Source organism: Phascolarctos cinereus, unplaced genomic scaffold (assembly GCF_003287225.1).
Source record: "Phascolarctos cinereus isolate Bilbo 61053 unplaced genomic scaffold, phaCin_HiC Scaffold_726;HRSCAF=1367, whole genome shotgun sequence".
Taxonomy (NCBI): Eukaryota; Metazoa; Chordata; class Mammalia; order Diprotodontia; family Phascolarctidae; genus Phascolarctos; species Phascolarctos cinereus.
The window spans coordinates 166,434,537-166,458,477 of record NW_027556098.1 but is presented as its reverse complement, the minus strand read 5'-3'; the positions used below and the strand labels follow the sequence as shown (position 1 = coordinate 166,458,477).

At 36.8% G+C, this 23,941-nt stretch overlaps 1 protein-coding gene across 5 annotated transcripts in view; it reads left to right on the top strand.

Moving 5' to 3' along the window:
* Nucleotides 1–23,941, top strand: part of QTMAN (queuosine-tRNA mannosyltransferase) — a 444,567-nt gene that overhangs the window by 57,552 nt on the left and 363,074 nt on the right. Inside the window, exon 1 of one of the 5 annotated variants that reach the window (XM_078146836.1) lies at nucleotides 1,894–1,913. The exons of the other annotated variants lie outside the window; for them this stretch is intronic. The gene's annotated coding sequence lies outside the window, so the exon portion shown is untranslated. Of the gene's footprint in view, nucleotides 1–1,893; nucleotides 1,914–23,941 lie in introns of those variants that run through there. 5 annotated transcript variants of the gene reach the window in all.

The following is a 23,941-nucleotide window of genomic DNA, read 5'->3' as shown; positions in this document are numbered from 1 at the left end:
TATAGTTAGTGTCTATGTATGTATATATAGTGTTCTACATATTTGCTCTCTGTAAGTTTAATATACATCTTTTCATGGGTGTATATTGACCCTTGATGCTTACAACATATGTCAGTAGTATAAAAATACCTCTGGGGAAAATGAGCATGGATAAAACTAGTCCAATAAAGATAATCAGAAAACTCTATTAAGCATTATCTCAAGCCTTCTTTAGACACACATCTTTTACAAACACTGCCAGATACAAATATTTTATAACTGCTACTGCTTCCTTTCTCTGAAAAGACCAGATGAAAAAGGTAGAAGATTGAATCAGCTGCATGATTAAGATTTAACTATACTAACATTTGCAACTAGTATTTTCATTAAAATTCATTAAAATAATTGTAATAATGAAATGGAATTCTATTAAATAAATCATAATGCTAAGCTTAAAATCAGTATATTAACCAAAATAATTCAGGATGATACAGTAGATAAAGTGCCAGGCCTGGAGTCAAGAAGACCTGAGTTCAAGCTTGGCCTCAGTTACTTATTAACCGTGTAACTCTAGACAAGTCACTTAACCCCTCTTTGCCTCAATTTCCTCATCTATAAAATGGAGATACTAATAGTATCTACCTCTCTTGGTTGTTGTGAGGATGAAATGAGATGATATAAATAAAGTGCTTAGTACACTGCCTGGCATAGTAGATGCTATATAAATGTTGCCATTATTATCGTTCTTATTTGAACTGGTAAAATAATATCAATAAATTACTGCTGCCCCATATTTGTATAAGACTCAAGCACTTAAATATGTCTGCATTGTTTCTTAACTATATAAACTAGTTTTATTTGATCATTACAGCTGTCCTGTTAAATAGCTATAAGTATTGTGCCATTTGACAGAAAGAAGAAACTGAGTTTCACAGTGCTTTGTCTAAGGTCACAGCAAGAAGTTAGTTTCAAGGTTTGGAAATAAAAACCAGGGCACTTCACTCTCATCCCTGACTGCAGTTTTCTACTCATGGAAGCTGCTAATTGACACTAGTTGAGTTTCCTTCATATGGCTTCTAGGCTCCCATGACTCCCCGAAGTGACCTTTTTGCCAATTTTGGCAGGGGCCTTTTCTCACCATGTAGTCCTTTCTACTTCCTCCTCTTCTCTGCTTTCCTGTATTATCTTTCCCACATTGAAATGTAGACTTCTTGAAGAGAGGTACTGTCTTGCATGCTTGTATTTGTATCCAAGTGTTTTATAAACCTCCCTATCATCTATTCATCTATCTGTCTCTCTATCGATCTGTCTAATCATAAGATTAGATATAATAGCTATGGCAACAGATTACAGTTGCCCTGGGATGCTCACTTCATCTGTCTCTCTATCGGTATGGACAAAGTTACTTTTTCTCACTTGTTCTTATAATTGACCAATCAGAAATCCATGGCCACGTGAGAGAATTTGTGGTTTGCTCCAAAATTGTAGTATCTGCAAAAGCTTTTTTTTTTTTGTCATTGTTCCCCATCCCCTACTCCTACAATCTCTCTTTCATACTTTCCCACTTCCTGGCAACCCTTACTCTTACTTCCTTGGTGCCCAATTTAATAAACTTTTAAGTATCTGTGCTTAGGAGCTGAGTTAAATACAACACTGTCCCTGCCTTTATGGAATCTGGTGGGGAGATATGACATTCACATACAGAAGAATAAGTATAATTCAAAATGATACATGATGAACACATGAGAACTATAAGGAAAGAGCTGTATGATGTATGAAGGGAAGGTACAGTTTACTTGATTTGCACAGAATATAATTGTGATTTATTATAAGTATATTAAATTTTTTAAAATGTTAAAATATAACAATTTTATCTACAGGATTCTTTACAAAGTATCAGTACCGATGAGGTGACTCAGGGAAACCTTCCTAGGGTAAGCTAAAAGACCTTAACCTTTTTTGTATCAGGGACTCCCTTGGCAATCTGGTGAAACCTATGTTTTTAATATAATGTTTTTAAATGTACAAACTAAAACATAGAGGGTCACAAAGGAAAGCGATTACATTGGGATACTGTTTATCAAAAGAGTTAAAAAAAATATACAGAGCCAAATTCACAGGCTCCAGGTTAAGAACCCCTGAGTTACAGGAACTTGTTAACTAACATGAACCTCTTAATTAGTAAAAATTGTGATTTACTTTTAGATTAGATTTAGATGTGCAGTTTTTTTGTTTTTATTTTAGCAGTACATGCCCATTCTGTGGCTATCTCTACTCCTCCCACATCCCATTCCACACATTGTGGTCAGTTTGTCATCCTTCTTCTGAAAGGCTGCTAATCTCTGCACAATTGCCTCCCCCCTACCCTTTTCTTTTCATTGATGGCCTATAGGCCGTGAATAGTTATAGGAATGGTGGAAATGTTGTTAGCTTCTGCAACTCCTTTTTCTGAGGGGCTACTGTGAATCTTTATTTCTCAAATAAAATTTCCCTACTGTTCAAATTCTACTTTTGGTCTAGAGAAATTCAGAGGATAAAGAATAAGAAGGGTATTGTTACTGTTGTCCAGTGTGTGCGGAACTAATTCTGGAATCTTGGTGGTTCTTAGTTTAGGAAACTGTTAATGTGAAACAGTTTCCGTGTGGAGATAGTGGCTGATTCTTAGACAATTACTTTGATACAATGAGAGATGATTTTATTGACTTGATAGCCTCTTCTTCATCCTGCATTGATATAGATCAAAACTTCCCAGTGCCTTCTTATGTTATGTGTGATGCTTAGCCATGTTTCTCCATAATCATTTTATAAAGGTTGCTTTGCAATATGTGCTGCCTTAGTTCTTCAGGTAATATTTTAAATATGGTCATTGGACAATGCCCAGTTATTACATCTTAGCTCTTCATGCTCACCCCACATATTCAGGCATTTGCCTAGTCTTGTCCTTTTTATCCTCCCAACATGTCCTTATCCCCACTGACCTCTTAAATAACCGGGGTATTGTAGTGGCCTCCTAATTGGTCTTCTTACCTTAAGACTCTGATTCCAATCTATGCTCTATAAGCATAGGCCTAGGCATGTCAGCTCCTTACTTCGATAAACTCTAGTGTTTCCCTGTTACCTCTGGGCTCAAAATTAAACCCTTTTATTTGGCATGTAAAGTTCTTCACAACCTGGCCTTTTCTTACCCCTCCAGTTTTGTTATTATTCCCCTCTACAAACACTGTAGTCTAGCTGTACTGGCCTATTAGATGTTCTTTACATACGACATTCCATCTTGCTTCTCCCTCATTCAGCCCAAACACCATTTTTAGAGGCAGCTTTGCTCTGTCCTGCCAGCTGTTAGGGACTTCCTTCAAAGGTTATCTTCTCTTTACTTGGTATATGTTATTCTATATATCTATAGCATATATACAGACAGATATATACTATATATATATATATATATATATATATATATATATAGTACATGTCTTACCACTACTAGAATGTAAGTAGCTTGAAAGCAGGGACTATTTTTGTTTTTTCTTCTCTCCCCCTATCCCCACACTTCTTAGCCTGTTACACAGTAAACAATAAATACTAGTTTATTGATTGTCATTTTAAATATTTACTATGTATGTGTGTTATATGTGCATAAAATACATGTGTATATGTAAATATGTATCTTATTTACTTATGTGTATATGTTTTATCCAGTGGTATAACATTAGCTCATTTAGGGTAGATACGGTTTCATTTTTGTCTTTGTTTTCCCATCCTCTAGAATAGTGCCCAGTGCGTGATAGATGCTTAATAAATGCTTATTGATTAATTGATGGATAGTGTTGGCACTATAGCATTTAGAATTTGTAGGAATAGGTGAAGATTTTTATTCTCATTTTTGGTTATAATTATATTTCAACAAACACTTACTAAGCTCTTAATGTATTTAGAGAATTGTGCTAGATTGTGGGGAAAATACAAAGTTTAGGTAAAATATGAGGTGACATTTACTTTGTTTTATCCTGAACTAGACTAAATGTACCTGGCCCTCAAAGAGCTTATATAGTCTATTAAGATGATAAGGCACAAACACAAGTAACCACGATATGTGGTATTAAATGATAAATATGTTAGAGTGGTAAAAACAAAGTATTATGTGAGAGTTAAGGGGGAACATCCTTAGCAACTGGTAGGATATTTTTCATGAAAGACATAACATTGAAGTTGGGCGTTAGAAGAAGGAAAGGAATAAAAGACAGGAAGGAAGGTAATTTTAATTATGGGAAACAACAAAGACACAGAGGTTTAACTTAGCACAGTACCTGGCACATAGTAGGCATTAAGTAAATGTTTGTTGACTGACTGACTGTCAAAGGCTAGAAAGTTGTCCCATTTGGTGGGAAGTGATATGACATATGTTTGGAAAGTTAAGATGGCATCAGATTATGGATGGCCTTGGATACCAAGGAGAGGACTTTGAACTTTACTCAGTAGGCAGGAAGGAACCACTGTAGATGTTTGAGTAAAGGAGTGACAGAATCAGTTCTGACCAAAAGAAGGATTATTCTGAAAATAGTATAAAGGATGGATTGGACAGGTCAGAGAGACCTTTTCAGAGGCTATTGAAATAGTCTAGTTGTGTGGTAATAAAGCTGTACTTTGCTAGTGGTGGTGGCAGTAAGGAAGAGGGAACAGATATAAAGAGTTATTGGAAGGTAGAATTGACAAGACTTTGTAAATGGATGAGAGGAGAAGGAAGAGCCAAAGATTACTCCAAGGTTATGAACTTGGATTGACAAAAGATTGATAAAGATGGGCTGCACCTCCTGTTTTCCTCAGTGGTATCATGAGGTCAAGAGAAAGCAACCAAGACTCTTCAGCATATTGGGTAGGGAATTTATGAGAGAAGACATGGATGAGAGGCTCACAGAATAAGCAGTTATGCAATTATGGTTTCATTGGATTGAATATCTTTATTGCTGATATCATAGAAATACTTGATGTCTGAATATGAATATTTGGTGAGAACATTGAACTTTCCACTAATGATGGTAGAGAATTAAGTGGAAAGATCAACACAAAGAGCCACTTTGGGTTGTTGTAAGGATTGTATTTGTAAAGTGCTTAGTACAGTGTGTGGCACCATAATAGGTGCTATGTTAAATTCTCCTTCCCTTTCTTTGCATAAGAATTATTATGTCTGTCTTACTGATGAGAAAGTGGGCTAAGAATGACTTACCCACAGTCAAATGGATAAAGACAGAACCTCTGACTCTTAATCTAGTGCTCTTTCCTAGTTTGCCTCTATAGCAGAGCCATTTAACCAGCTCTTGTGAATCACTGCCTGTCCTCCCTTACAACTCATATCCTGAACATTCTGAACTGAGGTATTTTGCCTGTATGATATTCATACATTGCTGGAGTTTCTTTGTGATTGAGAAACTTTCTGCATGAATATATATCGTCCAGTGGGTTTATTCTCTTCCGCATACTCAGGGGAAAATAGCAAAGAGGAAATTAGTCTCTTATTTGATTTAATTCTAGATGGAATGGTAGTGAAATACTCAAAAATATCCCTGGAAAAGAATAGTTGTAATGCCTGTGATATCTGTTGTATATATTTAGCTTTGAATAGATTAAGTAAAATTAGTAGGAAATATATTTTTTTGTGTTGCAGGGTGCAAAGTCCTGATTCAGTCATTTTGTTGATCTGAATCTCATATGAGCCCTGGCAGAAGTCTGAAAATCCAAACCAAAGAAAACATGAGTTTGGACTTTGGTTTTACTTTTGGTTACTGTGACTGTCAAATATTTCCCTTTAACATGGAATACACACAGGAATGAGCCCCTAAACATTACAGAAAACCTCATTAATTCAGACCACACTTATCTGTAATTGGTGATAATTTGTCAGGGACTGGGTTGAATTAATAGTGTAATCACAATTTCATGGATAGTATTTAAAATGTTTAAAGGTACAATTTTCATCAACTTTCATGAACTTTGGAAGCCTATTTATAGACCATATAATTTTGGAGTTGGAAGGGACCATAGAAGGGAATAAACATTTATACTGCTCCTACTATGTGCCAAGCAATGTGCTAATTGCTTCGCAGATAACTCATTTTATCTTCACAACAGTTCTGTGAGGTAGATGCTGTTATTATCTCCATTTAGTAGTATAAGAAACTGAATCAAACAAGTTATGTGACTTGTTAAAGGTCACACAGCTAGTAGGTATCTGAGGCCATATTTGAACTCAGGTCTTCCTGACCCTAGGCCCAGTGCTCTATTCCCTGAACTTCTGATAGACATCATGACATTTTACCTTTTTCTTTTATAGATGAGGAAACTGAGGCCTCAGAAACGAAGTTACTCACCAAGGTGACATGGCTAGTTAGTGGCTAAATCTAGAATGTAAGTCTTTTGACTTCTTGACTGGTGCCCTTTATGGTATACCACATCTCTTGTGGATTATTGGCATTCAATTAATTAGCATTCCAGTTATTGCCATTTTGGGGCCTCAATACATCCTCTATTAGGAGACACCTTCTGAAGAATCACATTTAGAACTAGAAGGGACCTAAGTGATCTAGTCATACTAATCCAACCCTCTCATTTTTCAGATGGGGCCCAAAGAGGTTTACATGAAAAGGTTATACCTGTCGTAAGTGAAAGAGGCAGGATTTGAACTCAGGTCCTCTGACTCCAAATTCAGTTTTTCTTTCACTGTGCCACACCACTTCTTCATTAATCTGTTTTTATGTACATGAAAGTGATATTATTTCATTTCTTTCCAGAGCTTAGCATAATTCAAACGTTATTAATTCAGATAGGTCTTTTTTTTTTTTTGGTGTGAACCATATGATTTCAATTACATGGGGAAACTCCTAATGTGGGGGGGAAAATTAATAAAAAAACTGCCTTCATTAATACAGATCAAGAATTCTTCAGTAACTTAAAAGTTTTAGAAGTTTTCATGAGTCATTGAGAAGTTAAATGACTTGCCCATGGTCACACATCTAATAAATGTCAGAGGCAGGATGTGGACCCAGGTCTCCCCCTACTCCAGAGCCAATGCTCTATTCACTGCCCCAAGTTTGCTTTTATTTTGCTATAATTTTTATTTTTCTGCTACCACTGTACAGAGAAATTCAAATGGTTTACATAGATAAAATCCTTGTTAGATAGATGCAGCCAATTCGTAATTATCAATAGGCTGGTAGTATATGCTTTAGCTATCTTATAATCAGTTAGAAATGTAGGATTGGGTCTTAAGTGTGAGATTTGGACTGGGGATAGATCTAGATTTTGGAATCAGTCAGTATTTATTGAGTGCCTACTATGTGTCGGGCTTAAACTGTATACTTTGTTTACTACAAAAGTCCTGCCCCCTTCCTTTTACGGCATAGAAGTGATCTTGGGCACTCTGTAGAATAGGTCAGCAGAGTTCAAGCTCAAGCATGTTCCGTCAGGTTGGATGGGCTTTTTTTTTTTTTAGGTAGGCTTTTGATTTGTTTTTAAGGTTAGCATTTATTTGATTCTAATAAACTCTAAAAATTTTCTTTTTTTGCCTCAATTTAATTCACATACCTGTAGTTCCTTGTGATGTTGATGAGGTTGAAACTTTTTACTTAAATAAGATTCTTCCCCCCCCCCATAGCATCACAGTTTGTGATAAAGAACTGGCTTTAAATCCTGCCTCTGACACTTAACTGGCAAGTTACTTTATCTTTCAGTACTCCAGGCAGCTCACGGTGACTGTAAGTTGCAGAGGCATAGACCTATGTTGGTAGAGGGAGTCCTCATACTCCAGAGTTTTTTCTACCAATAAAAATACAAAGGTCCAGACCCTATCCCTATCATTATCTCTCTCCCAGGTAGTAAAGAAAGTGAAGAGTTGACTTAAGTATATAATCTCCATCTTCCAGTTGGAGAAATTTCAGCCAGATCAGGGATTCCTAACTTTCTTTTGTAGGATGTACCTTTCTTAGAATCATATTTTCAGATACATAAAAATGAAATGCATAGGACTCCAAAGAAAACCAATTCTATTGAAATTCATAATCATTTTTAAAAAATAGTTTTTTAATAATTTGTTTATATAGTTTCTAATAGTTTAAAGTTTTTAGTAGTTTTTTAAAAAAAACTTTAAATAGTAAAAAAAATTTTTTTTTAAAGTTCAGGGTTTCCAGGTAGGAGTTTTGAATTAGATAAATGAGGTCAACTCCATCTAGCCCTTCAAACAAACAAACACCTCCAGCTGGTTATAAAGGCCAGAATAGAACCTGAGTCATACAGACTCTTGATCTAGTATTTCTGTATTTACCCATTAAATATAAGTAAATGAATCCAATTAATTAAATTAACTTATTGCTCTCTTAAGCAATATATCATTCATTCATTCAATATATTTATTGAACTTGTCCAAATATATATGTATGTAATTAAATGTCATATTTAGATATCTTGAATTATAAAAATCAAGTTTGGATCACTATCACAACTAGCTCTTTTTTTTTTCTTGCCCTTCAGTTATAGAAAAATTGACTTCCATGTCTTACTCAATTCTTTGGGGAGATTTTGAAACACCAAAGGTCTGTATCTTCTGTGGAGGTGTTAAAAAATCCCATGAAGCTTTCTTAAGATAAAGTTTGTCCCCTTTCAATTATTAAATGTACTTTTTCCCTTATCTCTGAATTTCACCTTCAGTTTACTGGCAGCTGCTTTTTTTTTTCCCCCCATGTTATCATAGCAGTATGATTAACCCCCTGTAATCTGGCTTCCATACTTACCACATTTCCTAAACTGTACTTTTTATTTTTAAGGTCACAATTCACCTAATTCTAGTCAACTCTAAAAGGGCTTGCCTTGCGCCTCAATTTTCTTGACATGTCTGTTGGTTTTAATGCTGGAGGCCACTCCCTCTTCTTCCCATGCCTTTCAGAGACGAACCTGAACTAATTCTTATTGCTACTGCTTTGTTTTCTGCTCTTCTTTTCCCCTTCCCTTTAGTTTGAGTGTCCCGCAGATTTTTGTTTATGACTCTTCAATCTTCTGGCTCTGTAGTATGTGCTAAATAAATACTTGTTGAGTCCGAGCCCCTTTCTTCTTCTCTTTCTACATTCTTGCCCTTTAGAGGAATGATCTGTTTTCATGGTTTCAGCAACCATGTCTATGCTGATGCCTTCGAAATCTACATCCCCAGCTCAGATCTCACCTAAGCTACAGTCCAGTATTTCCAGCTGTCTTTAAGATATTTACACTTGGATATCTCATTATCACTACAGACTCACCGTATCTAAAGAGAATGTTTCCTTCAAACAAAATTCCCTTCAGAACTAGCCCCATTTTCTGTTAAAGGCATCTCTCTACTTCAAGTTTCAAAACTTTGGAGCTTAGATTTTTCTATATCATTTGCCACATTCATGCAATCAGTCACTAAATCCTGTCAGTTTTCCCTCCAAAACATGAAATTTGTTCCTTCCTTTTCATTATCTGTGCTTTCACCCTATACAAGGTCTTCATTAACCCACACCTGGAGTTTTGCTATTGGTCTCTTTCTTCTTTAATTTATTCTTCTTACTGCTACCAGATTAATCTCAATGTATTACTTTCATCACATTCCTTCCATGCTTAAGAAATGATAGTGGCTCCCTTTGGCCTACTACATCAAAGCTTATCCTCTCTGCTGGCCGTTTAAAACTCCCTCATTCTCTCTGCCTCCTCTGTGTCCAACCCATTTTAAGTTTCATATCACTTGAAAAGCACAAACCCGTATAAATTGCTCCCTTTTCTAACTTGGCACAAGTTGTTTTCAATCGAAAATTATGCCTTGTTATCTTTCATAGATTTTAGAACTGAATGAGATCTTAGGATGTAATCTGGTCCAGTCCTCAGTCTTCAGGGACTGTGTTCCCCCCATTTTATAAATGAAATACTGCCTCAGAGTTAAATGATTTGCCCAGAATTAGAAGAGGTACTAGAACCTGAATCTTCTACCTTGCTGAATTAAAAAAAAAAAAAGCTCTGTTATACTGCCTCCCTGTTTGTTAATGGTAGAAGCAATGTACATATTGGAGAAAAATAGGATCATCAAAGCTTGGCAAGTTCATCCCCCAGTTTTTAGAAAGCACCACCCTAGAACGTAAGTTGAATAGCATTTTTTGATACAGTGGTGGGAAAGGTGTAGCTTGGATTTCTTTTTTTTTTTTTTAAAGTTAGGGTTCATTTTTCTGAAGAAATAAGTAATTCATGCCCAAAGTTTATCAAAATGTTTTAATTCATGTTTTTGCTGTCTTACTCATAAAACACAACAGTTTAGACCCAACATATCAAAAGCAGAATGCAGTAGTTAAACTGATGGATAGTCAGTGATATTTGAAATAAATATATGTTAATTTACACATGTAAAAATAATAGAAAACAAATGTATCACTTCTTCACTTTACTAGAACAAAGGAAAAAAGGGGCTAAAGTCAGTGCTCTACTACTCAACAAATATCTTAACATTTTTCTTAGAAAGTTTTTGTGCTGGACAGGTATAAACCTGAAGGAAAGGGTTTAATAAGATTGACCTTTGGTTGAGGTCCTTAACAGCTGTGGTCATTGCCAGGCCTACAGAGAGTAGCAGAACTCATTCTCCACAGCTCCTAATGTTGCCTGAACTGAGTGACTGTGGCCAACTGTTAACTACAAATACTTTGAATTTCCTTACAGATCCTTATTATTATTAATACTTACAAGTTTGTCTCATCAATCCCATTAATATTCTGTGAGAAAATATCTGTGAGAAAATATTTCTTGAGCTTGCTTGCTTCAATCCTGACCTTGTCTCTGCCTCCAGGTGTCCCCTTATCTTCCTCAGGGCTAACTGCCCTCTCTTTACCTCTCATTTTTAGCATAGTGAGAAAGTTGGTTATGTATGTATGTATGTAAAGAAGTGTTATGTAATTGAAAAATATATTATGTTATATTGGGGACAATGAAAAGAAAATTTTAATTTAGAAATGTAAAACATTTAGTGTTAAAGAATAGTATTTATATTAAGAGAGGATGATAGACAATAAGCAGTAGCAAATGCCAGAAAGAATTAAATAATGGGCTCATGAGTCCCCATGGACTTGTGATGTCATATCCTTTAAAAAAATTTCCCTGTTATCTACTCTGTTGAGTAGCAGTGATAGTAGTAGTAGTAGCAGTAGTAGTAGTCGTCATTGTCGTCCTTGTCGTCGTAAGAACCAGAATACTGCTAGCATTCATATAGAGCTTTAAGAATTTTGAATCACTTCCCGTTTTATTTCATTTGATCCTTTACAACCCCATGAGATATATGCTGTTATTATCAATATTTTCAGAAGACAAAAACCGAGGCTGAGAGAAGTTGTGAGTTGCTTAGACACAGTTAGTAAGTGTCTGAAATGGGATGTGAATTTAGATCTTCCTAATTAAGGAACTATGGATTTTGTGACAAGCTATGTTATAATTATATTTCAGTATTAAATCTACTCTTTTTTTACATTTTTTTAGTTAAGTATTTTTTTCCTCTCCTTCCAAATTTTTCTTTTCTACTGGAGAAAAAAAAGGAAAAAGAAAAAGAAGAATATCCTTGTAATGAATATATATAATCAAACAAAACAAAGTCCCATGTTGGCCATGTCCAAAAATGGGTGTCTTACTCTGCATATTGAGTCCATCACCTCTCTGTCAGGAGGTGGGTAGCTTTCAAGAGACTGCCTGTGAAATCATTTCCCTAAGTACATGCTATAGAAGTAGGACCCATTTTAGCATTTCCTTTTGCATACCTGAATCTTGCATCATCTCTGAAAAAGTATTTACCACATATTTGCAAGGCATATTTGGAGATTCAGCCAATAAATGTCATAATATACTTTGGTTTTGGAAGGAACTAGGGGAAGTTATGCTTAACCTTTTCAAAGAGGTGTAACCTGGGCTTTCCCCATTTCAAAGCAAAAGCAGATGTAGACCAAGGGTGGGGATCAATGTGTATATTTTAAAGTTTACCTCATTTTTTTAAGTTTTGCAGATGACCATTTTGATTTAAATATCATCCACTGGAAACTTAGCCTGCTTCTGGTAAATAGTTTATTATTATCAGGTGATTTCCATCACTTTGCTCATTCAGTTATAGATTATTTCTTAAAAACAACAACAGTTGTGAGATGAGGAGTACATTTGATTAAATGTGTTCATAGGGGGAAATATGCCAAGAAGGCATTAGAATTTATACTTTCTGCCAGAAAGTCCATTACGCTGGTAGTAAGTACAGTGGGAGCTGACTAAAGGGAACCTGGGGCGGGGACATTGCAAAAGAAAAAAATGTTTTATTCTTATATGTAGTGTTGGTAAAGACACCTTCTTGCTTAGTGTTTAGAGCTTAGAGCTGACCTCTGAAGTTAGGATGACCTGTATTGAAGCCTTGCTGCTGATACATACATGTAGAGTGACCCTGAGCAAATCACTTGACTCCTTCTAGGAGAAAATGTAGGTATACATATACACATATATATGTTTGTATGTATATATACATAAATATACATATGTGTTTGTTTGTATGCATGTATGCATGTCTACAGGATACCTTTGCTTCTCTTCACTCCTCAACTCTTTGCTGTCTGGATTCTAACCTTATTACTCAGTTAAAACTGTTTTCTGCAAAGTTATCAGTGATCTCTTGATTACAGAGTCTGATGGGCTTTTCTCAGTCTCCATCCTTCTCTACTTTTCAGCTGCATTTGACATTGTTGAATCCCCACTCTTCCTGGATGCTGTCTTCTCTAGATGGACTTTTGGGGCCTTTCTGTCTTTTAGTTTTTCTCTTATTGTCTTACTTTCTCCTTCTTAGATTTCTTTGCTGATTTATCCTCCTTAATCAACCCCATAACTTTAGGTGCCCTCTGAAGCTTTGTTGAAGGCCCTGTCCTGTTCTTTCTCTCCTGGTGACCTCATTAGTTCCTGTGGGCTTAATTATCATCTCTATGCAGATGACTCCCATCCCACTCTCTTCCCCTGAACTTCAATGACAAATTACCACCTGGACATTTCAAACTAGATGTTCCAAAAATATCTCAAAATTCAGGCCTTCAGCCTGTCTTTCCAGCCTTATTTTATGTTACTTCCCTTCTTGTACTCTGTAATTCTGCCAAACTTTCTGTTTCTCACACATGACAGTACCTCTGGTCTCCATACATTTGCTCTAGCCATCATCCACGCCCTTCCTTCTCACCCTGACTTCATAGACTTCCCCTCTTCCTTTGAGAAATAGTTCAAACACTGCTTTCTACTTGAAACGTTTCCTGAACCCTACCAAACTGCTTAGTGCCTGCCCTCCCAAACTATCCTGTATTAGAATACAGTTCTTTTCATAGGTATCTCCCATATTAATAAAATCATGAGTCCAGACCAAAAGAAATGTAGTCATGGTATATTTTAGAGGCTGAAAGAAATACTATTATCCTAGGACTTGAATTATAGTCCCGTATCAAAAGAGAAAGCTATAAATCTTGCCTCCAAAGCTTTTTATCTGTGTCACCTTGGGCAAGTCACTTAACTTTCTTGGGCCTTGATTTCCTCATTTGTAAAAACAAAGCAAAACGGGATTGTACTAGATGATCTCACTTTCAGCTCTGGCTCTCTGATTCTATGTGATAGGAAAGACTCATGCTGTCATCTTGGGGCAGCATTTTATTTTTTCTCTTAATCGGATGGATATAGAATCATAGCAATCATCCTATGCAAATGACTAATTTTACATATGAGAGAACTAAGACCCCGAAAGTTTAAATGATTATTCTTAGGTCATTCAGGTAGCAAGTGGTGGAGCTAGGACTTGAACTCACCACTATACCAGATTTCTTTTGTTCATGTTTAATAATTGTATATATCAAAAAGGACAAGGTCAAAATAGAATAGCTTTTTATAATGCCTTTATTAATGGTGGTGGGTGGTTGGGGTGTGAGAGTTGTTTCCTCTCATTTACCATGATTAAAAACTATTTTCCCCCTGCTATTATGAAACTTGGATTTAAGAATGCTACTGTACCTCGAAGAAGGGGCATGAGCCATGAATCATCAATCTGAAATTAAAGAAGGGATTGGAAGCAGTAGCTAGGGCATTGTTGACTGGCTTTAGGATATGTCTGCTAGTTCTGTGTATGATCTTGGAACCAGGAAGTCCTGGAAACAGAAATTTGTTGGGAGAGCTACCCGGGTTGTAAGCTTTAATTAGGAAACAGTAACTCAGACTAAAGGGAAGGAGAATCTTGGTAGACTAGACTACATGGTTTTGGGGCCACTTGACTATCATAAAGGAAGCAATCCAGATGTTAATTGAGGGTAATAAAGTGACTTTACCAGTATATGCCCGATATTTGGCACATAGCAGGTGCTTACTATATGATTGTTGATTGACTTGCTCATGTGTCTTCCATAGTCCATTGGGGCATCCCTTTCCTACGAAGGGCTTCTTCTGAAACTGGATTCTGGGGGACCCTGATGGGAGGACAGTCAGGCTTTTCTCCAGCTCCCTGGCTCATCTCATGGGGTTGTTGTAAAGAATCAAATGAAATAACATGTGAAGTGACTTGCAATTCTTAAAGCTCTGTATAAATACTAGCTGTATTTCAGTGAATTCAGCCCACTGTTGTTTACGAGGTAGCCATTATAGCTAGATATATCCATCTCAGGCTTCTTTGCTTAGAGAAAGTAACACAAAATAGAAGGGGCAGCTAAGGATTTGAGAGCCAGTCTCAGGCACATCTAGACATACATGTTCTTAGAACCATGTGAGTACATTTGCCATAGCTGTTGCTGGGAAGGCAAAGAGGGCAAGATGCTTTCAGCTCTGCTCCAGAAATTCAAGGGAGAGCTAACAGAATTCTGACTTGCTCGAAAGATGGGAGGAGGTGGTGGTGCAGAGTCTTTGCCTACTCCTTTTGCCCTGCTGAATAGATGATTCATATTGGCCCAGTTGCCAATAGCATTTGACCCAGTGTTCAGTGATAAGGTCTTTAGGGACCAATTGAGCACCTCTTCTTTAGCAGCTGTCCAACCAGCAGTGTCTAGGACATAATGAATGTTCTATAGGATGGCTCCTAAAGGCTCATCCCCATAGATGCCCGCTACATTAGTGTGGACAGGACCAGTATTACAATTATCTAGTCAGTTCGCTTCAGGCAAAATATCCAGGGCATAGGGGATTGGTGAGAGGTAACAGAGAGCTCCCAGGGCTGGGGCATAGAAATTTTCAAGATGACTCAGTAGGTGATTGTCATGGTCTTTGTAGAAACTCAGTGGAGGAAAGCTTTGGTGACTACATAGAGTAGAGTGTTCCTCATCAAAGAAGCTAGGTCACTTGGCCACAGATACAAGGGTGAGGGAGGTGCCTATAAAGACTAGAACCCTAGAAGGAAGTTACATCCATTAATTTTTAGTCTTATTCTTCAGAACATAGTAAGAAGAGGCCAGGGTCCATAGCATCTAAAGCTTGGGGGAACTTCTAGAAAGGTTGGGAAACCTGACAGGTTTACCAAACCAAATCTATGTCTTAATATACATTAACTTAATATACATTAACATCCAACTTGGATACTGTTGGGCTGGCTGATTCTGGATAGGGTGAGGAAGAAGATGATATTTGTATGGGTGTGTACTAAGTGAAAAGACTTGGAGTTAGGAAGACCTCAGTTCAAATATCACCTCAAACCCTTAATATCTGTGTGACCCAAAGCAAGTCACTTAACCTTGCTCAACCTCAGTTTACTCATCTGTAAAATGAGTATAATAATATCACCTACCACACAGGGTTGTTATGAGGATCAAATAAGATAATATATATAAAGCTCTTTGCAAACCTTAAAGGGCTATATAAATGCTTATTATCATAATGTTATTATTAATAGGCAAGAAGTGTTGGTGGAAAAGGCCAAATGAATAAGAGGAAGAACTCAGAAAGAACAAAACCTAATTCCCTGTAGGCTTGCATGTAGAGTCAGGATTAATTGATAAATTATCTATGAACTTTTAAAACTTCTTTTCTTATTCTTATTGTTGTTATCGTTCAGTAGTATGACCTCATGACTCTTCACGACCCCAGGGAGCATAGTACGTCAATACTGTCCATGGGTTTTCTTGGCAAATATACTGGAGTGTTTGCTATTAAGCAAATAAAGGTTAAGTGACTTGCCCAGAGTCACACAGTAAGTGTTTGAGGCTGGATTTGAGCTCAGGTTTTTCTGACTCCAGGTCCAGCGCTCTATCCGCAGAGCTGTCTAGCTGCCTGTTATTCTCATACCTTGTGTTTTTCCCTGTAGTGACTACTAGTAGAATCTGTAGCACTTACTAGCAGAGTTAAGTACTGTTGGACAAAGGAGAAAAGGAAAACCCCATGTCAACTAATGTGGGCTAATATGGATGATGTAGGAATGTGGATTCAGAGAGATGTGATGATAGAGAGAAAGAAGGAAAAAAAAAGTGAGGTTCAATGTATTTATGGTATCCTACTCTAAAAATTTCCTTGTAGTCATTCTGTTGAATAATAGTAATAATAACTAGCATTTATATAGTGATATATGGTGTACAAAGTACTTTATATATCTTTTATCATTTGATCCTCACAGCAACCCTAGGAGGCAGGTGCTATTCTTATCCCATTTTACAGTGAGGAAACTGAGGCTGAGAAAGGTCAGGTGATTTTTTTCACTGTGTCATGGCTAGTGTCTGAGTCTGGATTTGAACTCAAGTCTCCATGACTCCAAGCCTAACATTTTGCTCTGCTACCTACCTAGTTAGAAAACTAGGGAGGAACTATGAAATGAAATCTAGCATGGGGAAAGTATTTGAGAAAATCTGTTGATCTACAGTGTCACGTGCTGCAGAGAGGTCAAGAAGGATGAAGATTTGAGAAAAGGCCATTAGAGTTTCTGATTAAAAGATTTTTGGTAAGAGCAGCCCGAGTTGAATGGTGAGACAAGAAGGTAGACTACAGAGGCTTTAGACGCAAGGGTCGGAAGTGGTGGCACCACTGGAAAAGCCTTTCTCAGAGAGTTTAGCAAACAAGGGCAGGAGAAATATTGGATTATCATCTGATACCCAATGGGGTTGCTTAGATCAAGAGAGGGTTTGTTTTTTTTCAAAGATGGTAGAGACATGAGCATCTTTGTAGGCAGTAGGGAAGGAGCCAGTAAATGGAAATGAAGACAAGTGAGAGAATGGAATTGATAGTGGGGAGTGACTAGAAAAGATGTGAGGGGATGAAACTAAAGCTGCATGTAGGGCTTACCTTGGCAAACACAAGAGCCATCTCTTCATCAGAGATGGGCATGAAGGAGGAGATATTGGTGGAAGTGAAGACTGTTGTGAAGTAAGGAGGGAGGCAGAAGAGAGAGTTCTTACCAAATTGCCTCAATTTAGTTTTTTTGGAAAAAACAACTCAGGAAATTTACTAACGGGTGGAGGGCTGATGAAAGCACATATCTTTAAAAGCTTTAAATTTTGAAGAATTACTTATATGAATTGTACAGTACAGAAAGAATATTGGCTTGGGAGGCCAAAGTCTTTTTCCACCTCACTCCTTGTATGATCTGGAGTTAGCATTTAACTAACCTAGGCCACAATTTCCTCATCTACAGAATGAGGGGGGTGGGCTTGATGGCTTTTGAGGCACCTTCCTGCTCTGGATCTGTGGTTCTATGTAGTTTTTATTCTTTAGAGAATTATTACTTTTTATTACAGGATTGTATCTTTTTAAAAAATTGATCATTCCAGTGAAATGATGTTGTACACTTACTCATATTAAGTGTAGAACTTGAGACTTTCCAGACAACGAAGTGTTTTTCCTTTTCTTAAGTATCACTAAGAGTAAGAATAACCACTTAAGAATTGCCTTGCTGGGTTCAGTCAACCTCCAACAATTCTTTTTGAAGCCTGTTCCAGTCTTAAATGATAGCAATGTCAATAGAAACAACAGTTAACAGCAGTATTTATTGTCAAGGTCATCTTAATGCCTTAACCCAAGAACTTTTTACTATAATTTAGCCTTAGAAACAACAACAAAAACAAGAACAAAACTATGTTCCCAATGGATATTAAAAAACAGCAGCCAACACTTCCCTCATATGCCTTTCATTTTTAGGCCTTTCCCCCATTCTTCTCTTTTGAGGACTACTTTCTGTTCCTCAAAGTTCCTTGTAGATCCATCCCATTGTCTAAGTCAGGAATCATGTTTGTGGTGGTGTTATTGTTTTTCTTTCTGTTTTCCTCCTCTAGTTTCCTCAGTTTTCTTTATAAACATTTCAGGTCTCCATTCCCTACCCCAACCCCTATCAGTAGTTTTGCTTTGCCTCCTATATGATGACCTGAATCCTGAATTTAAATTGCAAACCATCCCTGTGAAGAGTTCAGAGTGCTTTCTTTATGAAAATATTTAGAATATTCTTGCCAGGGCATCCTGACATCAGATTTCTCTTAACTTCACGCTTCTGTAACTACATTCCCAGATTATGGTTACTTCATGTTTGATGTGGCATCAGACTTATTTTACAGATGAAGAAACTGGTGTTTCAAAAAAGAAGTTAAAGTGACTTGTCATACCATAAAGTCAGAGATGATTCATGAGTGGGGATCTGAGTCCCTGGCCTTCTTTTCATAATTAAAAACCCCTTGGAAGAGGAAAGCAGATCAGCAGATTCTGCCAACATCTTCCTTTCATATTGGTATCCTCCTTCAACTATGGCATGTATTCTTTCCCATTGTGGGGGGGAAAAAAAGCAATAAATGTCAAAGACCGAATGAAGAAATCAGATGTATAGAATGTTATGGTGAAGTCCTAGAGCAGCATGTCCCTCTTGGTTGGGATTAGATGTTGGTCCATCAGTTTCTTTATTAGCCACAGGAATATATATTCTTTTTGAAACTGTCATTGTAAAAATGAAGCTGTCATTGTAAAACTTAAGATTCTTACAGTAAGAGCTGCCCTTCATTGTGTGAAGCTTGCTGGATTTCCCATAAAAACTGAAAATATAAACTTCTCATGTGGAGAGATGTATGGGAAGGGATATGACATAAATTTTTTAAAGAAAAAGAAAAGCTTTTTGATAATGTGTGTGTATGAGATCCACTGTGTCACTTTTTTTTCTGCTCAGTGCATAAAAGAAGTCTGGGTAATATTTTGGGAAGGACTTCTACAGTATTTTATAAAAATTGTAAGCATACATTTTATAAATTGCTTTTGAAAGTAAATTAATGATTCTACTAATACAAGTGATTGTAATCAAGTCTTAATTTCATATTGTATTATGTATACTATGCCAATTTTTTTTAAAGGAACATTTTTGCTTGAAATTTTCTTAGTAAAAACCACTCCTTCCCCTTGAAACAAGTAAACAAATTACTTCTTGTTAGCTGTCACTGAAAGAACCTTTATATTATATATTTTTTTTTATGTTTTGGGGTGGGGAAGAGTATTTTATGTTTTTGTTTTTGTTTTTGGCTAGGCAGTGGGGTTAAGTGACTTGCCCAGGGTCACACAGCTAGTAAGTGTTATGTATCTGAGGCCACATTTGAATGCAGGTCCTCCTGAATCCAAGGCCGGTGCTCTATCCACTGCACCACCTAGCTGTCCCATGGGAAGAGTATTTTATTTAGCATTTAAAAGTACAGTACTCATATATAATTTTTTTTCATGATTTCATATTGGCTCCTGATGGAAAATGACCATCATTCTTTTAGATGACTAATAAAATGCCAAAACAAAACCAAAAATACCCGAGAATCGCAAAAATTCAGCCTTCTCCCCCAACTGTTCAAATGAGTTTTCTGTTGTTTTAAGGTGACATGGTATAGATTCAAAGAATAACTATTCTTACAATTAAAAAGAAACAAAAAAACCATTGATGCTGTGATAACAATAGAAACCAAATTACAATTTTTTTGCATGAAATACTTTGTGATTTCAAAGACCAGCCTACCTCAGTTTTTGATAAGCTTATCAGGAAGAGGTTAAAGCTATCTGTAATCATGTGAAAAAATGCTCTAGATCACTGTTTATTGGAGAGGTGCAAGTTGAAACGACTCTGAGGCACTATAAGGAAAATGATACATTTTGGAGATGTGAGAAAATTGTAACACTAATACATTGTTGGTAGAGTTGTGGACTGATCCAACCATTCTGGAGAGCAATTTGGAGCTATTCCCAAACCACTGCTAGGTGTGTATCCCAAAGAGATCATGTAGAAAAATATTTATGGTGGCTCTTTTTGTGGTAGCAAAGAGTTGGAGATTGAGGGGATGCCCATTGGTTTGGGAAAGGATGAACAGGTTGTGGTGTATGAATGTAATGGAATGCTATTGTGCTGTGGGAAATGATGGGCAGGTGGATTTGGGGAAAATCTGGAAAGACTTTACATGAACTGGTTCTGAGTGAGGTGAGCAGAACTGAGGAGAACATTGTGCACAGTAGCGGCAACATTGTGTGATGGTCAACTATGATAGACTTAGCTCTTCTCAGCAATGTAGTGATCTAGGGCAGTTCCAGGGAACTCATGATGGAAAATGCTGTTCAAATCCAGAGAAAGAACTATGGAGTCTGAGTGCAGATCAAAGCATACAATTTTCACTTTTTTTTTCCTCCTAGTTTTTCCCTTTTGTTCTGATTCTTCTTTCACAACATGAATATGGAAATATGTTTAACATGGTTGTATGTGTATAACCTGTATTTGATTGCTTGCTGTTTTGGGGAGGGAGGAAAGGAGAAAAATTTGGAGCTCAAAATCTTCTAAAAGTAAATCTTGAAAACTATGTTTATATGTAATTGAAAAAAATAAAATACTATTAAGTGAGACACTTATCACAAGGTTTCTAGGAAGTGATTTTTTTTATCTACAGCAGCTCTCAAAGAGTATTTGTTGACTTATAGAAGGGCTGTGATCTGCATCAGAGAAGGCATTACTCGTATAGACAAAATTAGAACCTCTAATGCCACCTGTGTAACTTTGGACAAAGCATAGCCTCCTTGAGCTTCATTTTCATCACCTCTGAAATGCAGGAGTTGGGCTCTGAGCTCCCCCTTCTGATGGGGCACTAATGATGGACCTGGGCTATGTGGGAAAATCCAGGGCCTTTTAGGGGTCCATTGCTTCCAGCTCTAAAAATTAATGATCTCACAGTCCTTGAAGTAAGCTCGTTTTTGTAGCACTTTATGGTTAATTGAACATGCAACAATTTTGTGGGGTTGATAATATATGTGAGTGTGTGTGTGTGTGTGTGTGTGTGTGTGTGTGTGAGAGAGAGAGAGAGAGAGAGAGAGAGAGAGAGAGAGAGAGAAAGAGAGAGAGAGAGAGAGAGAGTGTGTGTGTGTGAGAGAGACAGTTCCCCTGGACTGCCCTAGATCACTGCATTCATAGTTGAGAAGAGCTAAGTCTATCATAGTTGATCATCACACAATGTTTCTGCTACTGTGCACGATGTTTTCCCAGTTCTGCTCACCTCACTTTCATATACTTTACAAATGGGGAAACAGAGACCCAGAGAAGTTATATGGCTATGAACTCCTTGGACACAGAGCCTGGTTTTCAATTTGTCCCTATGTCTCCAGTGCCTAGCACAGAACCTTGCCTATAGTAGGCACTTAATTGATGCCACTGGAGTGAATTGGATTGGATTGCCAATGTTCACTGAGCTATTAAATGTTAGAGTTGGAATTCTAACCCAATCCTTCAGATTCCAAGACCAGTATTCCCCATTCAGCATATGTTCATGGAATGTCTGCAGTATCCAAAGAACCCATACTATATATTGTGGTGGGTACTTAGAAATTTGTGACTTGATCTTTTCTTTAGTTTGAGAAATGTACACAAAAGTTAATAATATAAGGCAGAAGAGGGTCTGTGCTGAGTGTTAGAAATAGTGGTACATATATAAGTACTGCTCTATTAATTATCTTCCTCACTACACTAACTAGGAAACTAGTGTTGTCAAACACATAGTTTTACATCTAGTCTTTCTCTTAACAAGAGCCATAGTAAAACTCTAAAGAAGAGCCTGTACAAAAATTTGCTATTTGAACCCGTCTTGCAGGTGTATTTGGCTTCATATACTGTGTTCCTCCCAAAAAAGGTGGGTGTAAATGATTGTTGTAAATTGAACCATGTTTTCCATATGTCTTTCTGAGATACTTTATCTTCAAGTGATATTCAGTTTGCAGTTCCTGGCAGTCAGGCTTGTGTGTTTTTTGCCCCAAAGCCACTCTGTCATCTGTTAAATTATCTTTAAACAAATATGCAGTGCACTCCAGGAACCCAATACTTAAAGGAAACCTATAGCAAACCCTTTTGCAAAGCAAATAATCCTTTTGTAACATAAAACAGAGCCACTTCTTTTAACTTTTTTCTAATCCTCTCTTCTCTCTTCTCCCAAACACCCCTCCCCCCATTAAGTTTTCTGAAAATGAGGCTAAACCATAATATTGAAATATGGTTATGGCTTTGTCATATAGCTGCCTTTCTAAGATTACTTAGACTTTGATTCTTTAAAAAAAGTACTTTCGTTTCTACTAGTGTCAAACAACAATAGTAGAATGAAATCCAGTAAAGGAACATTTGTTTTGTCCTCTTCTGCATCGTGGTCCAGTCTCTTTCAACATTCTCTTGTTTTGGGTGGAACTAGATCAATCTATTGAAATGAGGGACTAAATAATAGAAAGAATAGCTTTTATAAACCAAATTTCTAGGCCTTGAGGAGCTAGTTTAAAAAAGGAGGAGGGGGCTAGAGATGATGTTAAGTTATGGGAAACTTTTTTTTTTAAACTCCCTAGTTCTTAATCTGAGACTATCAAGGTAGGGCATGGTCTTGTAATGCAGAGACAGGACAACAGGACAGTGTCTCCTTATCACCTTATTCCTGTTGCCTACACAACACAGAAGCCTCATACTTTTTTTTTTCTTTGACTATAACCATTTTTTTAATAAGCTTTTGAGTTTTAAATTTTTCTCTCCTTCCTTCCCACTTCCCTCCCCAAGGAGGCACACAATCTGATATAGGCTATACATATATATTCCTGTTAAACATATTTTCACATTAGTGATGTTGTAGGTAAGAATTGGAACGAAATAGGATGAACCACCAGAAAGAGGAAACAAAACACAGCAGAAGAATAAAAATATCAGATAGTATGCTTCGATCTGCATTCAAACTCCACAGTTCTTTCTTTGGATGTGGATAGCATTTTCCATCATGAAGCCTTTGGAAATGTCTTAGATCTTGTATTGCTGAGAAGGGTTAAGTCTATCAATGCTAGTCATTGCACAACGTGGCTGTTACTGTGTACAACGTTCTCCTGGTTCTGCTCACTTCACTCAGCATCAGACCATACTATTCTTTCCAGGTTTTTCTGAAGTCAGCCTGTTCATCATTTCTTATAGCATAATAGTATTTCATTACATTCATATACCACAACTTGCTCAGCCATTCCCCAATTGATGGGCATCCTCTCAATTTCCAATTCTTTGCCACCACAAAAAGAGCTGCTATAAATATTTTTGTACATGTAGGTTCTTTTCGCATTTGTATGATCTCTCTGGGATATAGCCCTAGTAGTGCTGCTGTTGCTGAGTCAAAGGGTTTTATAGCCCTTTGGACATAGTTCCAAATTGCTCTCCAAAATGGTTGGATCATTTCACAACTCCAACAACAATGCATTAGTATTCCAATTTTCACACATCTCCAACATTTATCATTTTCCTGTTTTGTCATGTTGGCCAATCTGATAAATGTGATGTGGTACCTCAGAGTTGTTTTGATTTACATTTCTCTAATCAACAGTGATTTAGAGCATTTTTTCATATGACTATAGATGGCTTTAATTTCTTCATCTGAGAACTGCTTGTTCATATATTTTGACCATTTATCAATTGGGGAATGACTTGTATTCTTATAAATTTGACTTAATTCTCTATATATTTTAGAAA